Source organism: Lepisma saccharinum, chromosome 18 (genome assembly GCF_977018435.1).
Source record: "Lepisma saccharinum chromosome 18, izLepSacc3.1, whole genome shotgun sequence".
In the NCBI taxonomy this organism is placed as follows: domain Eukaryota; kingdom Metazoa; phylum Arthropoda; class Insecta; order Zygentoma; family Lepismatidae; genus Lepisma; species Lepisma saccharinum.
In genome coordinates, this window is record NC_139246.1 from 27,760,191 (window position 1) to 27,773,409 (window position 13,219).

The following is a 13,219-nucleotide window of genomic DNA, read 5'->3' on the forward strand; positions in this document are numbered from 1 at the left end:
TATACTATCTATGTAAGATACATTCACGTTATTACAATGATTCAGTGAAGAGCTTATCACTTGACAGGATATGCAAGGCAGAGTTTGATAGAGATTCAAGTAAGTCGCTAAGCCATCAAGGAGTCTAGGTATGTTTACATAGACATAAGATGCAATTGAACCAAACCAATGGCAAACTATGATTATAAAAGCTTTGAAAAGTTAGTAATCATAAAGTGAACATTAGGAATTACATACGTAATATTCTTTGCTAAAGTAAGAAGAAAATCACAAAGCACACATAAATTATTATTATGAAAACAATCCTCGAATCTCTTATATATACTTTCGAATAGATTTAAAGCTATAACTGTTAACGATGGATTCAAGATTAAATCTTTCCAAATGGAGGGTGATTTCAGAGCTTATGATTGCACTTCAAACAGTTGATATTAACCTATGTTGGACAAACTTTGGTACATCATTGAGTGTAATTTGTTGAATAACTGTGCCAATTACAATTTGACATCAATTATAACATAATTGAGTTTCAGTAATAAAGTATAATGTGTTATGAATAAGAACTCACCCCACATGAAGTTGGCTGTCTTCATATCTTCTCCCTTCTGCTGCATAGGAACTGGGGCTCTCTGAGGATATGGCATTGGGTAAGGTACAGCCACTGCTACGCACACAAGCAGTGCGAGGAATACAATGATCTGAAAATAGAACAGTATACAATGAAATTTGTTTTATTGCATTATTTTATATCTTAATTTACGTATGTAGGGTAATCGCCACGATGCAGATAAATTATGGCAACATCAAAGTGACCAAGATTAAAATATAAGGTGACATATGCATTCTAGCAGGACAGAATGCAAACCTAGGGTCTTCAGCAATAAAAGAAAATGAAGTTTTTTTTCTGGTTAAGAGATATAGCAAATCTGACATTGTGAAAATTACATACTCTATAACTGAAACCACTTCAAAATTGACCAAATCGTAGCGTTCCAACCTGAACGCGGGGATCTTAAATAGGGATGTAACTTGCCCCTCCCGATTAATACTTGTTGATGGTAGAGACAGCCCTGAACGGGCAGGTACAAATATCTAACTTATCATTAAAATAGACTCATGATTCGTTTTAGACTGAAGTGAGCAATGCGAATGGCAGAATGGGTGTAGACTAGCTTACCCTGTTCGGTTCAGAAATAAGACCAGTAGCTCCTGCTTCTCCGATGATTCCAGATTAAAAAGACCTCGTGTCGCTCTCATGCGCACCTATATAAACCCTCGCTTGGCCTCTCGTCACCTCTTGCCAAAGGCCAGTGTTCTTACCATTTCCTGTGAAAGGCTTACCCAACACATTTCTGAGCAGGAGCTGACAAGGTCTGAAAGGGTCAATATTTCTTAATCGAACGGGGTATGGTACAAAATGTCTATTCCGGGAGTTTTATTAATTTCAGAAAATAAATTTAGTTTTTAACTTTTTTAAATTATGGTTTCCTACATTTCAAATGACAGTGAATGATGAATAGATGGTAAAAATGAAGACGCAGCTAGAAACAAACATCCTGTATGGGAATCAAATGCAGTACTGCCGTCACGACGAAGTTAAGTAAGTAGCGTATTGTTAAGTTTTTCGATTTTAATGTATTTTACCTCAACAGAGCATTCGAAAGTGGCAAATATTTATCTATAAGTAATACGATAACGTTACATACAAAAATGATTAAATTTGAAGTTCAATTTTATTTTTTCCACGTTACATAGTGGTAACTTTTCATTATTTTCTTGTTTCTTGGAAATATGTTAATGAAATCAAATAGATGCAACGCAATCATTCAATATAATTTAAATTGCACACATTGCTATATAAAGGAGACTTACCTTAGAAAACATGACTTTCTTAAGTGTATCTACTTCTCTGTGTAAATCGGAGAATGATGGCTTGTTTTGTTGCCGTGTGTTTTTTATACTTCATTTCAGCCTTGACGTATTTCGGTTTTCTAATATTATTTTCACATCATTGCTCTTCTATAACATATTCAATAGTCAACTCTGGAAGGAAGAACAGTATGTCGTCGTAGTTCATGTCCGATTCACTTCATAGCTACACTAAACCTTGACGAAACTATTCGAAAAGTGAAAACCATGAAGTTGAATCCTTATGTAGAAACAATAACAACCTTTCCTCTAATTGTATAATTGCATATCAATTTCAATAATAATATAAGTAAGGATAGAACAATTTGGATACAATTTTTGGAGTTTAAAATCTTCATTGTATGACTAGTGGTATTGTAATAAACCTCAAATTATGTACACATATCTTCATTAAGCGCTGGTAGCACAAGAAACCTATTCTTAACTGTAAAGATAGACCTTTTCAGTCTTCTCATGCATATACGGATAATATTGATTACACTATTTTTTTTGCTAATCGTATTGACCAAAGGAAACGAAGGTTAATTAAAAAACAGATTATTTTCCTTTTTCTCATGGAAAGAATAAGTGTCTAGGGAAAGTAAAGTGTTAGTTTTTTATAAAACTAGTGAATTTTCAAACACCGTACTGTAGATTTTTATCTTCCAAAATAGACGAAAGATTAAGGTAGTGTGACATGATTATACTATTAATATAGATACTTCATATTGTTTAAGGTTTTGCTCGGTTGGTTATGTAACTGATCTCATGTCTAATGTTCAATTCAAAATTTTAGATCAGGTGCTTAAATATTTAATTAATAACAACTGAGTGGGTTATTATAAGAAGTTTCGTATTATATAAAATCACATCAATGTTTACGCATCATATTTTTTATCTATCTAAAATAGCTACATTCCGGCAGGGTGACCTAGAGCATGAAGTGGTCGACTTTTGATCTCCCAGCAATTTTTCCTGGTATAAATTCAGGTGTCGACGTGGGTTTCTTTGAGAAAGTTCCTTTCATAAATTTCATCATTTCATCACTCACGTTAATCGTTGCGAATATCCATAGATGTCAAAATAGTAACACTAAATAACAGTAATACAGAGTGATTCAAAATTTCCTTAACACCCCTTCAAAATATAAAGGAGTTAGGCTGGGTACAGTTTGTCATGACAGAAACAGGTTTGACCCAGGAGGAACCATATGGGTGTGTTCCAAGAGGACGTCCGCTATATTGGTGACCGCCATATTGAATTCAACTCAAAATTTTTAAATGGGAGTGGTGTGATGAGATATATTCAAACAGGCTAGAATTTCACGAGAAATGCAATATTGAGGGTTTTTTCAACTTATCTTTAATCAGGATAAAGTTGATGACTTAATGATTATAGTAAATGTATCATTTTCAAAGTATGAGAAACAGTTCCAGAATGCTCCTAACGCATCAGGAACCCTTCGAGTTCGTACTGCTGTCTAGAAGAGTAGTTCAATGCAAATGATAATTTAGTCAACGACACAACAAAGAGATCTAGCGTCGCATGTGACAGTGTAACGATTACTCCAAAAGTTCTGGAAGACAGGATCAGTTAACGACAGGCGATGATAAGGACGTCCCAGAACTTCCACAGACACATGTTAGAAGCATTCTGGCACAGTCTTCTCACACCTTGAAAATAACACATTTGTTACAATCATGCAGTCATAACTTCTTTCTGATTAAAGTTAGATTGAAAAGACGTTCGCCATTGCATTTTTCTTGAAATTCTAGCCTGATATGATGTGTCAAATCACACCTCTCCATTAAAAAATAATTGAGTTGAGTTCAATATGGCGGTCACCAATATGACGGACGTCCCCTTGGAACACAACAATATTTTTGTCCTAGGCCTAACCTGTTTCTAAAGGTCTGTTGAATGTCCATGTACAAATACTAATTACAGTCGATAAGTCTAAGATAATAAAAACATTGAGAATGAAAACAGAATGTGTCTCACAATGCACAGTGACATAATTTTACACTCTCCTGGACTCAAACCCACTACCTTCGAAACACGTGACAATTATTCGAAAGCACATCATTCAGGAGGACCAAAATACGGCAAATCTATGCTTCAGTTAGAAAAAATTACTTAACTTTTATGCCTTAAAAGGATATGGATCACCCCTATAAATTGTGCATAGTGATCATACGTATATTCCATTGAAGAAGCGGAAAATAATTTTTAATTGAAACTTGTTGACTTAACCCTGTCATTGAAATTAAGCTATTCACTGAAACGTCTGGCTCATTTGGCGTAACCTTCGAACTAGGTGCAGCTTTTTTTTTTTTTTGCAGTCAGCGGAACGAAGTGGATCAGAAGAGGCGAAAAATAAATGTATTGCTTCAGAGTCTTCGACACATGATCAGTGACGTGAGAATCAATGCTGATATATAAAAACGTCCGATAGTCCACAATGCAACACAATCGTCGAAGTAACTTAAATCAACAGTTTCAAAGCAAATAAACTTATTCCTTCAAAGCAACCATGTTTTCCAAGGTAAGATGCAAACAAAATTATCACTATTATTCAATACTTACTACCTTATTCTTTCAACATAGATTATTGCTTGTATGTATACATAAAGAATAGAGAATTATTTATTGACTTTCATAAAATGATTTTCAGTATCATTATTTATTATACATAAATTGATAAACAAATTTGTTAGGTAACCTACTTTATTGAAAATGGAGAATTATTAGTTAAATTACAATAAATATGCACCAAATCCATATTTCTGCATTAATCCAGACTTGAACAAATGATCGTTATGTGAAAGAACGTTTCTAATAATATAAGCCATCTATGTAATATTACCTTAAGTACTCCAAGTAGTATGCGAAAAATTTATTATCAACTTTTCGTTTCAAGATTACAACCTTATCTGTGACTAAAAATAATGTATCTGCTGTTATGAAAGTTTCATTCAATTCAGATAGGTTAATAAGTTGATTTTATACATGAATTTAAAATAATGTTCTATGCAACTTATATTTAAACTTACTCAATCATTTTAGGTGATTGTATTCCTCGCACTGCTTGTCTGCGTAGCAGTGGCTGTACCTTATCCAATGCCATATTCTCAGAGAGTCCCAGTTCCTCTGCAGCAGAAGGGAGAGGACATGACGACAGCCAACTTCATGTGGGGTGAGTTATGATTGTCAATGTTAATATACTACTAATACACACAGGAAGGGAATTGGTAGAAGTAAAATTTCCATTTGCATTAAGAACGAAAACAATAGTACATATTGCATTACTTTAAACTTGAGTATTAAGTAGTAAACATAAATGTGTCCACAATAAATTGCATTTTTTTGCTTTAATCCACTTTTACATTTATATATCTGTTACTATATAATAATTAATTGCATATTTTTTATAGGATTTCCATTCTGGGGCTAATGCTGTTGACAAGGAATCAACTACGAACGGAAGGGGCTCTGAAATAGTCATGCAGAAAGCAGCATCACTAGATAGAGAAGAAGATAAATAGGATTTTTTCTGTATACTTTTTAATCCAACAAGTCCCACTGTACAAAAATACAATTCCCTAAATTGTAGTTAATATTTTTGGAGAATAAATTTTATCGATATTACAATTCTGTTATTTTTATTTGGTCTTTGTAAATATTTCAATCAATTTGCAATAATGGAAATATTGTTCATGTTAGTAGAAATCGCGTTTTATTAAATAAAGCACAATTGTCATAAATAAATCGCCTTGCTTGAATTGCAGAACAAGTTTTTATCAGATTCTGCTGACAATAGGTATGTTTCAAATTTATTGCAATGACATTTTCACTCGAGTTTCTGATGATGATATTGATGCGAGTTGGAGCATTTTCATCTCTTAATTTGGAGGCTAGTCTATTTGTCTCTTTATTTGTTTATTTTGTGTCGAGTTACAAAGCCGCATGTCGCTCTCGTCTCTATATCTATAACTTTAGTGTCGATTCGTGACGTTCTAGAAACATAAGACTCGATTTCGTCTGGCTTTCGTGAAAATTCTCAGAAGAATCTAGAAAAAACAAGTAAAGAAAACTCATACGCAAACACACTGCCGATTAAACAATATTATTGTTCATATATTGATAACCTTTGCTATGAATTAATAGGTTGAATGGTAGAGACATTTTGATTTAGGCGTTGAAGGAGAAGATAATCTAGAAATTACAATGCCTGCTTTCGTTTCGAGAGGACTGGTTTTTTTTATCGTTTCGATTATAAGTAGTGTAGATAGGGTGCTTGACACATTCCCCATAAGTGCCTCCTCGATGGTGTAGTTGTAACATCGTGGCCTTGTGATCAAGGGGTCCCGGGTTTGATACTCGGTGGATGCACATAGCACAGTGGCTTGTATTCCACTTTAAACTGTAGGTCCAGTCCCGATTAGTCTTTCTGTGCATGAAGTTCACTTATAACCACAAATCAATCAATCAAACAACATTCCCCATAATTTTATCGAAAACGGACGCACAATAAAAATATTTTCAACACCGTAAATTTTACAGGTCATTTCGATTTACGGTTGTCATAAGTTGACAAAATTGAGTTTCCGTTTTAGGAACTTTCAATTTCTTTCTAAAACAAAGAGGTTTTCGTCTGTCTTATACTATTTAAAGAATGGCTTTATAAACACGAACATAAACTGAACGCCCAAAGAATTAGATACACCAACCTAGTGCCGTATTGGGCCACCTTTGGATGTCAGAATTGCCTGGATTCGTCGTGGTAACGATGCCACAAGTCCTTGATAGTATTCCTGAGGGATACCGCACCATGCAGAGAGAATAGCATCATGCAATTCACGCAGATTGGCTGGGGGAGGAGATTGTGCCCGATCCGCTCGTTCTACCTCATCCCATAAGTTCTCAATCGTATTGAGATCAGGGGAAGAAGGGGGCCACCGAAGCACTGAGAACTCACTGTCATGCTACTGGAACGACTCCGAGATGATTTTGGCTCTGTGACAGTGCGCATTGTCCTGTTGGAAATAGCCGTTCCCCTCTGTAAATGCCAACTGAATGAAAGCGTGTACGTGGTCGCCAACAAGTTGCAAATAACTGCCGGTGTTCATACGTCCGTCTTGAGGGAAGAGGGGACCCAAACCAGTCCAGCAAAACAGTCCCCACACCATGACACTGGCGCCATTGCCCTTCACTTGTGACACAAGACAGCGTGTGTCCAAGGACTCATGTTGTTCTCGCCACACACAGAGCCTATCCGTCAGCATGGTACAATGTAAACCTAGATTCATCGGACCAGACGACCTTCTGCCACTGCTCAACGGTCCAGTTGCGATGGTCCTTGGCAAATTGCAGGCGACATTGTTTGGTGATCGCTGTTAGCAGGGGCACTCTGGTCGGACGTCGGCTGGCAAGGCCCATCCGTGTTAAAGTGCGACGAATGGTATGGTGAGACACGCGAGTCTGGGTGCCAACGTTGTAGCCAGCAGTTATTTGCTCACTTGTAGCTCTCCTGTTGCCCTGCACAATCCTATAAGTCGCCTCTGGCCCCCCTCATCCACCTTCCTTTTCCGCTAGGAGAGCGCATTGCTGCTGGATGTTTTTTGCTTATTCATCCATTCCTGGTGCACGCGTGACAAATTTGGGCCAAAAAATCCTGTCAGTGTTGCAGTTAGGGAAATGCTCACACCTGCCAATAGGGCACCGACAATCATGCCCCGTTCAAACGCCGTCAAATCCTGCTGCCTTTCCATTATACGCTCACCACTTTGTGTTCAGGTCGAGTACATACTGGGGAAACTTTCACACCACAGCGAAATTCGACAGACCCTCGGTGGTTCACGTTTCTCTCAGTAGGTGTCTATAACTTTTTGGACGTTCAGTGTGTATATATAGTAAAAAAACTTACTGCTCAGACTAGGAATTATATCACGGTACAAGACTAATTCTATTTCGGTGTTCGAAGTGTAGGGGTATCGGGGGGGGGAGATTTTCGGAATGGACCCTACGCCAACCTGTCTCATTGTATGATGTTAAACCGTAGAAGTATTACCCAGGTAGTTCCAAATGAAATGTTCACTTAAACATCCTCCCAGCTAAGAATTTATACTTAAATCGCTGTTCAACGTCATTTCAAAAGTTCGTCACGAGTCTAGAATGACGTGACGTGTGGTCTCTCTTTATGTATCTGCACATATTTTTTACAATGACCAGTCCGTGTCTGAAGAGCTAAATATTTTCTACCACCTCTCAAACCTTTATGCATGCTCGTGGTAAAAGAATCATGATTTTTCTGATTTTCATGGGGTTTAGTAGTAGTTGGAAATATTTCTATTAATATAAATTATGTTCAGAAGCTTTGCAATATTTTACAGACACGGTTTGGTGAAGCTGTAGCTGTACCAAGGACTGAGAGATTTCATGCATTCATACAAGTAAGCCCAGGAAAACTGGAGACTAATGTGTTTTCTGCTTCTGAAGAAACTTTGATACATTGTGTTAAAGTTAATGCAGATGTTGAAAATGTACCCTTTGAACACATCACAGGTTTTTTATAGTGTCGATATGATGCTAATTGGTGGGTGGGATGTGTACTTTCGAAAGATGATGTAGAACATGAAGTGCAGGTGTATCTCTTGCATCCTTGTGGTCCAGCACAGTCATTTAGTTATCCAAGGTGACCAGACATTCTTAAAATCCCAAGACACGCAGTCCCTTACAAAGTGGACCCTGTAACAGCCACCGGTAGAACATAGAGGAGATGACACAAGCATCATACATTTTATCAAAGAAAGACTTTCTGTATCACTAAGCAGTTTCTTCGTAAGTATGTTTCTATATTTATAATGTGGTTAGGTATGTAAAATATATTATCTTAAATCATCGCTTGGTCACGAAAGGAAATCACTTTTCATATGATTCCAAGGAGATACATACCACCTTGAAATTTTGACTGAACCTTCAGTAGATGTGTACCAATATGTGAAAAGGTTTTGAATTTTTTTGAAAATTACGTCTTTTGGAAATTCTAAAATAAAACTTTGAAACAATTTTCAAAATTTGTTTTTCGCAAGAAACCAAGCATGTGGCATATCAAACGAAAGCTCTCTTCATAAGCTTTAAAATGTTCCCATGCAAAGCCCTGTAGTTGAAATTGGTGTCTTGCAAATTATATTTAAAGTTTCAGCGGTGAGCGGGTTTTGGACAAGTTTGTCGATTTCAAATTTCAATAACTGAAAAACCAGCAACATGAATAACAGTAAAAAAAAATATTTATATTTTAGATGATAAGAAACAAGGATACCAAAATTTAGAGAAATCCATGACATATCAAGTAGTGTTGCCCACGAAACGAGACTTTGGCCTGTCTCGTCTCTTGGAAATGCTGTGAAATGCTGTCTCGTCTCGAAAATATTCGTTTGTCTCGGGACACATGATCAATCTCGTCTAGTCTCGAATTTTTAAAAGCCTGTCCCGTCTCGTCCCGTGGGCAACACTAATATCAAGGCTTATCCACTGGTTGATTTTACATGAGATTACTCTTCAAACAAAAGTTCTCAATACACACACACAGAGAGACGCAGGAATAAGGGCAGAAGGCAATTTGATAAGAGACAGACAGAGATATTGAGAGAGTAATGTGGATAGGGGAGAATGCACGGGCATCCACGCCGGGATCCGTTTCATAACTATTTACAGTAGGGTAAGGATCTGTCTGTCTCACACATATCCAGTGAGATAACAAGACGGGAACAGAGGGAGGAAGACAATGAATAGAGACTAAAAGAATATAGCGTAAGATAAACACTAAGAATGAAGAAATAAAGAAATAGATAAACAGAAAACGAAAGCAACAAAAGGAGATGGAAGTGTGGACGAAATACAGACAGATAGATACAGAGGAAATGGAGATAGAGAAACCGTGAATTATTTGCCGATCCATTGAACAATACTCATAAGATAAAAGCGTGTTGAAATGGCCACAAAGCAACGTACGTAGCTCTGAGAAAGCATAGTTTCCTACTGACATACATATTGTTCCAATCGGTATATTTTACTCTCAATAAATCTTTTAAATAACAAGAGATTGTCTGATGATTCAAATCATTTATTTAACACAAATGTGTATTACATATGATTTCAGTAGGATTATTGTTGTGAAGCTTACTACAAGCAGTACAATAGGTGCATGTTGAAATCCATGATCTATAGAAATTCTTGCAGTGACATTACAGCATGAACGTGTTTATATTTCCAATCTGCGTTTGCTGTAGTTTTTACTAGCCCCAGAAGTAAGGGAAACCTGTAAAAAAAATATAATATATACTATCTATGTAAGATACATTCACGTTATTACAATGATTCAGTGAAGAGCTTATCACATGACAGGATATGCAAAGCAGAGTTTGATAGAGATTCAAGTAAGTCGCTAAGCGATCAAGGAGTCTAGGTATGTTTACATAGACATAAGATGCAATTGAACCAAACCAATGGCAAACTATGATTATAAAAGCTTTGAAAAATTAGTAATCATAAAGTGATCATTAGGGATTACATACGTAATATTCTTTGCTAAAGTAAGAAGAAAATCACAAAGCACACATAAATTATTATTATGAAAACAATCCTCGAATCTCTTATATATACTTTCGAATAGATTTAAAGCTATAACTGTTAACGATGGATTCAAGATTAAATCTTTCCAAATGGAGGGTGATTTCAGAGCTTATGATTGCACTTCAAACAGTTGATATTAACCTATGTTGGACAAACTTTGGTACATCATTGAGTGTAATTTGTTGAATAACTGTGCCAATTACAATTTGACATCAATTATAACATAATTGAGTTTCAGTAATAAAGTATAATGTGTTATGAATAAGAACTCACCCCACATGAAGTTGGCTGTCTTCATATCTTCTCCCTTCTGCTGCATAGGAACTGGGGCTCTCTGAGGATATGGCATTGGGTAAGGTACAGCCACTGCTACGCACACAAGCAGTGCGAGGAATACAATGATCTGAAAATAGAACAGTATACAATGAAATTTGTTTTATTGCATTATTTTATATCTTAATTTACGTATGTAGGGTAATCGCCACGATGCAGATAAATTATGGCAACATCAAAGTGACCAAGATTAAAATATAAGGTGACATATGCATTCTAGCAGGACAGAATGCAAACCTAGGGTCTTCAGCAATAAAAGAAAATGAAGTTTTTTTTCTGGTTAAGAGATATAGCAAATCTGACATTGTGAAAATTACATACTCTATAACTGAAACCACTTCAAAATTGACCAAATCGTAGCGTTCCAACCTGAACGCGGGGATCTTAAATAGGGATGTAACTTGCCCCTCCCGATTAATACTTGTTGATGGTAGAGACAGCCCTGAACGGGCAGGTAAAAATATCTAACTTATCATTAAAATAGACTCATGATTCGTTTTAGACTGAAGTGAGCAATGCGAATGACAGAATGGGTGTAGACTAGCTTACCCTGTTCGGTTCAGAAATAAGACCAGTAGCTCCTGCTTCTCCGATGATTCCAGATTAAAAAGACCTCGTGTCGCTCTCATGCGCACCTATATAAACCCTCGCTTGGCCTCTCGTCACCTCTTGCCAAAGGCCAGTGTTCTTACCATTTCCTGTGAAAGGCTTACCCAACACATTTCTGAGCAGGAGCTGACAAGGTCTGAAAGGGTCAATATTTCTTAATCGAACGGGGTATGGTACAAAATGTCTATTCCGGGAGTTTTATTAATTTCAGAAAATAAATTTAGTTTTTAACTTTTTTAAATTATGGTTTCCTACATTTCAAATGACAGTGAATGATGAATAGATGGTAAAAATGAAGACGCAGCTAGAAACAAACATCCTGTATGGGAATCAAATGCAGTACTGCCGTCACGACGAAGTTAAGTAAGTAGCGTATTGTTTAGTTTTTCGATTTTAATGTATTTTACCTCAACAGAGCATTCGAAAGTGGCAAATATTTATCTATAAGTAATACGATAACGTTACATACAAAAATGATTAAATTTGAAGTTCAATTTTATTTTTTCCACGTTACATAGTGGTAACTTTTCATTATTTTCTTGTTTCTTGGAAATATGTTAATGAAATCAAATAGATGCAACGCAATCATTCAATATAATTTAAATTGCACACATTGCTATATAAAGGAGACTTACCTTAGAAAACATGACTTTCTTAAGTGTATCTACTTCTCTGTGTAAATCGGAGAATGATGGCTTGTTTTGTTGCCGTGTGTTTTTTATACTTCATTTCAGCCTTGACGTATTTCGGTTTTCTAATATTATTTTCACATCATTGCTCTTCTATAACATATTCAATAGTCAACTCTGGAAGGAAGAACAGTATGTCGTCGTAGTTCATGTCCGATTCACTTCATAGCTACACTAAACCTTGACGAAACTATTCGAAAAGTGAAAACCATGAAGTTGAATCCTTATGTAGAAACAATAACAACCTTTCCTCTAATTGTATAATTGCATATCAATTTCAATAATAATATAAGTAAGGATAGAACAATTTGGATACAATTTTTGGAGTTTAAAATCTTCATTGTATGACTAGTGGTATTGTAATAAACCTCAAATTATGTACACATATCTTCATTAAGCGCTGGTAGCACAAGAAACCTATTCTTAACTGTAAAGATAGACCTTTTCAGTCTTCTCATGCATATACTGATAATATTGATTACACTATTTTTTTTGCTAATCGTATTGACCAAAGGAAACGAAGGTTAATTAAAAAACAGATTATTTTCCTTTTCTCATGGAAAGAATAAGTGTCTAGGGAAAGTAAAGTGTTAGTTTTTTATAAAACTAGTGAATTTTCAAACACCGTACTGTAGATTTTTATCTTCCAAAATAGACGAAAGATTAAGGTAGTGTGACATGATTATACTATTAATATAGATACTTCATATTGTTTAAGGTTTTGCTCGGTTGGTTATGTAACTGATCTCATGTCTAATGTTCAATTCAAAATTTTAGATCAGGTGCTTAAATATTTAATTAATAACAACTGAGTGGGTTATTATCAGAAGTTTCGTATTATATAAAATCACATCAATGTTTACGCATCATATTTTTTATCTATCTAAAATAGCTACATTCCGGCAGGGTGACCTAGAGCATGAAGTGGTCGACTTTTGATCTCCCAGCGATTTTTCCTGGTATAAATTCAGGTGTCGACGTGGGTTTCTTTGAGAAAGTTCCTTTCATAAATTTCATCATTTCATCACTCACGTTAATCGTTGCGA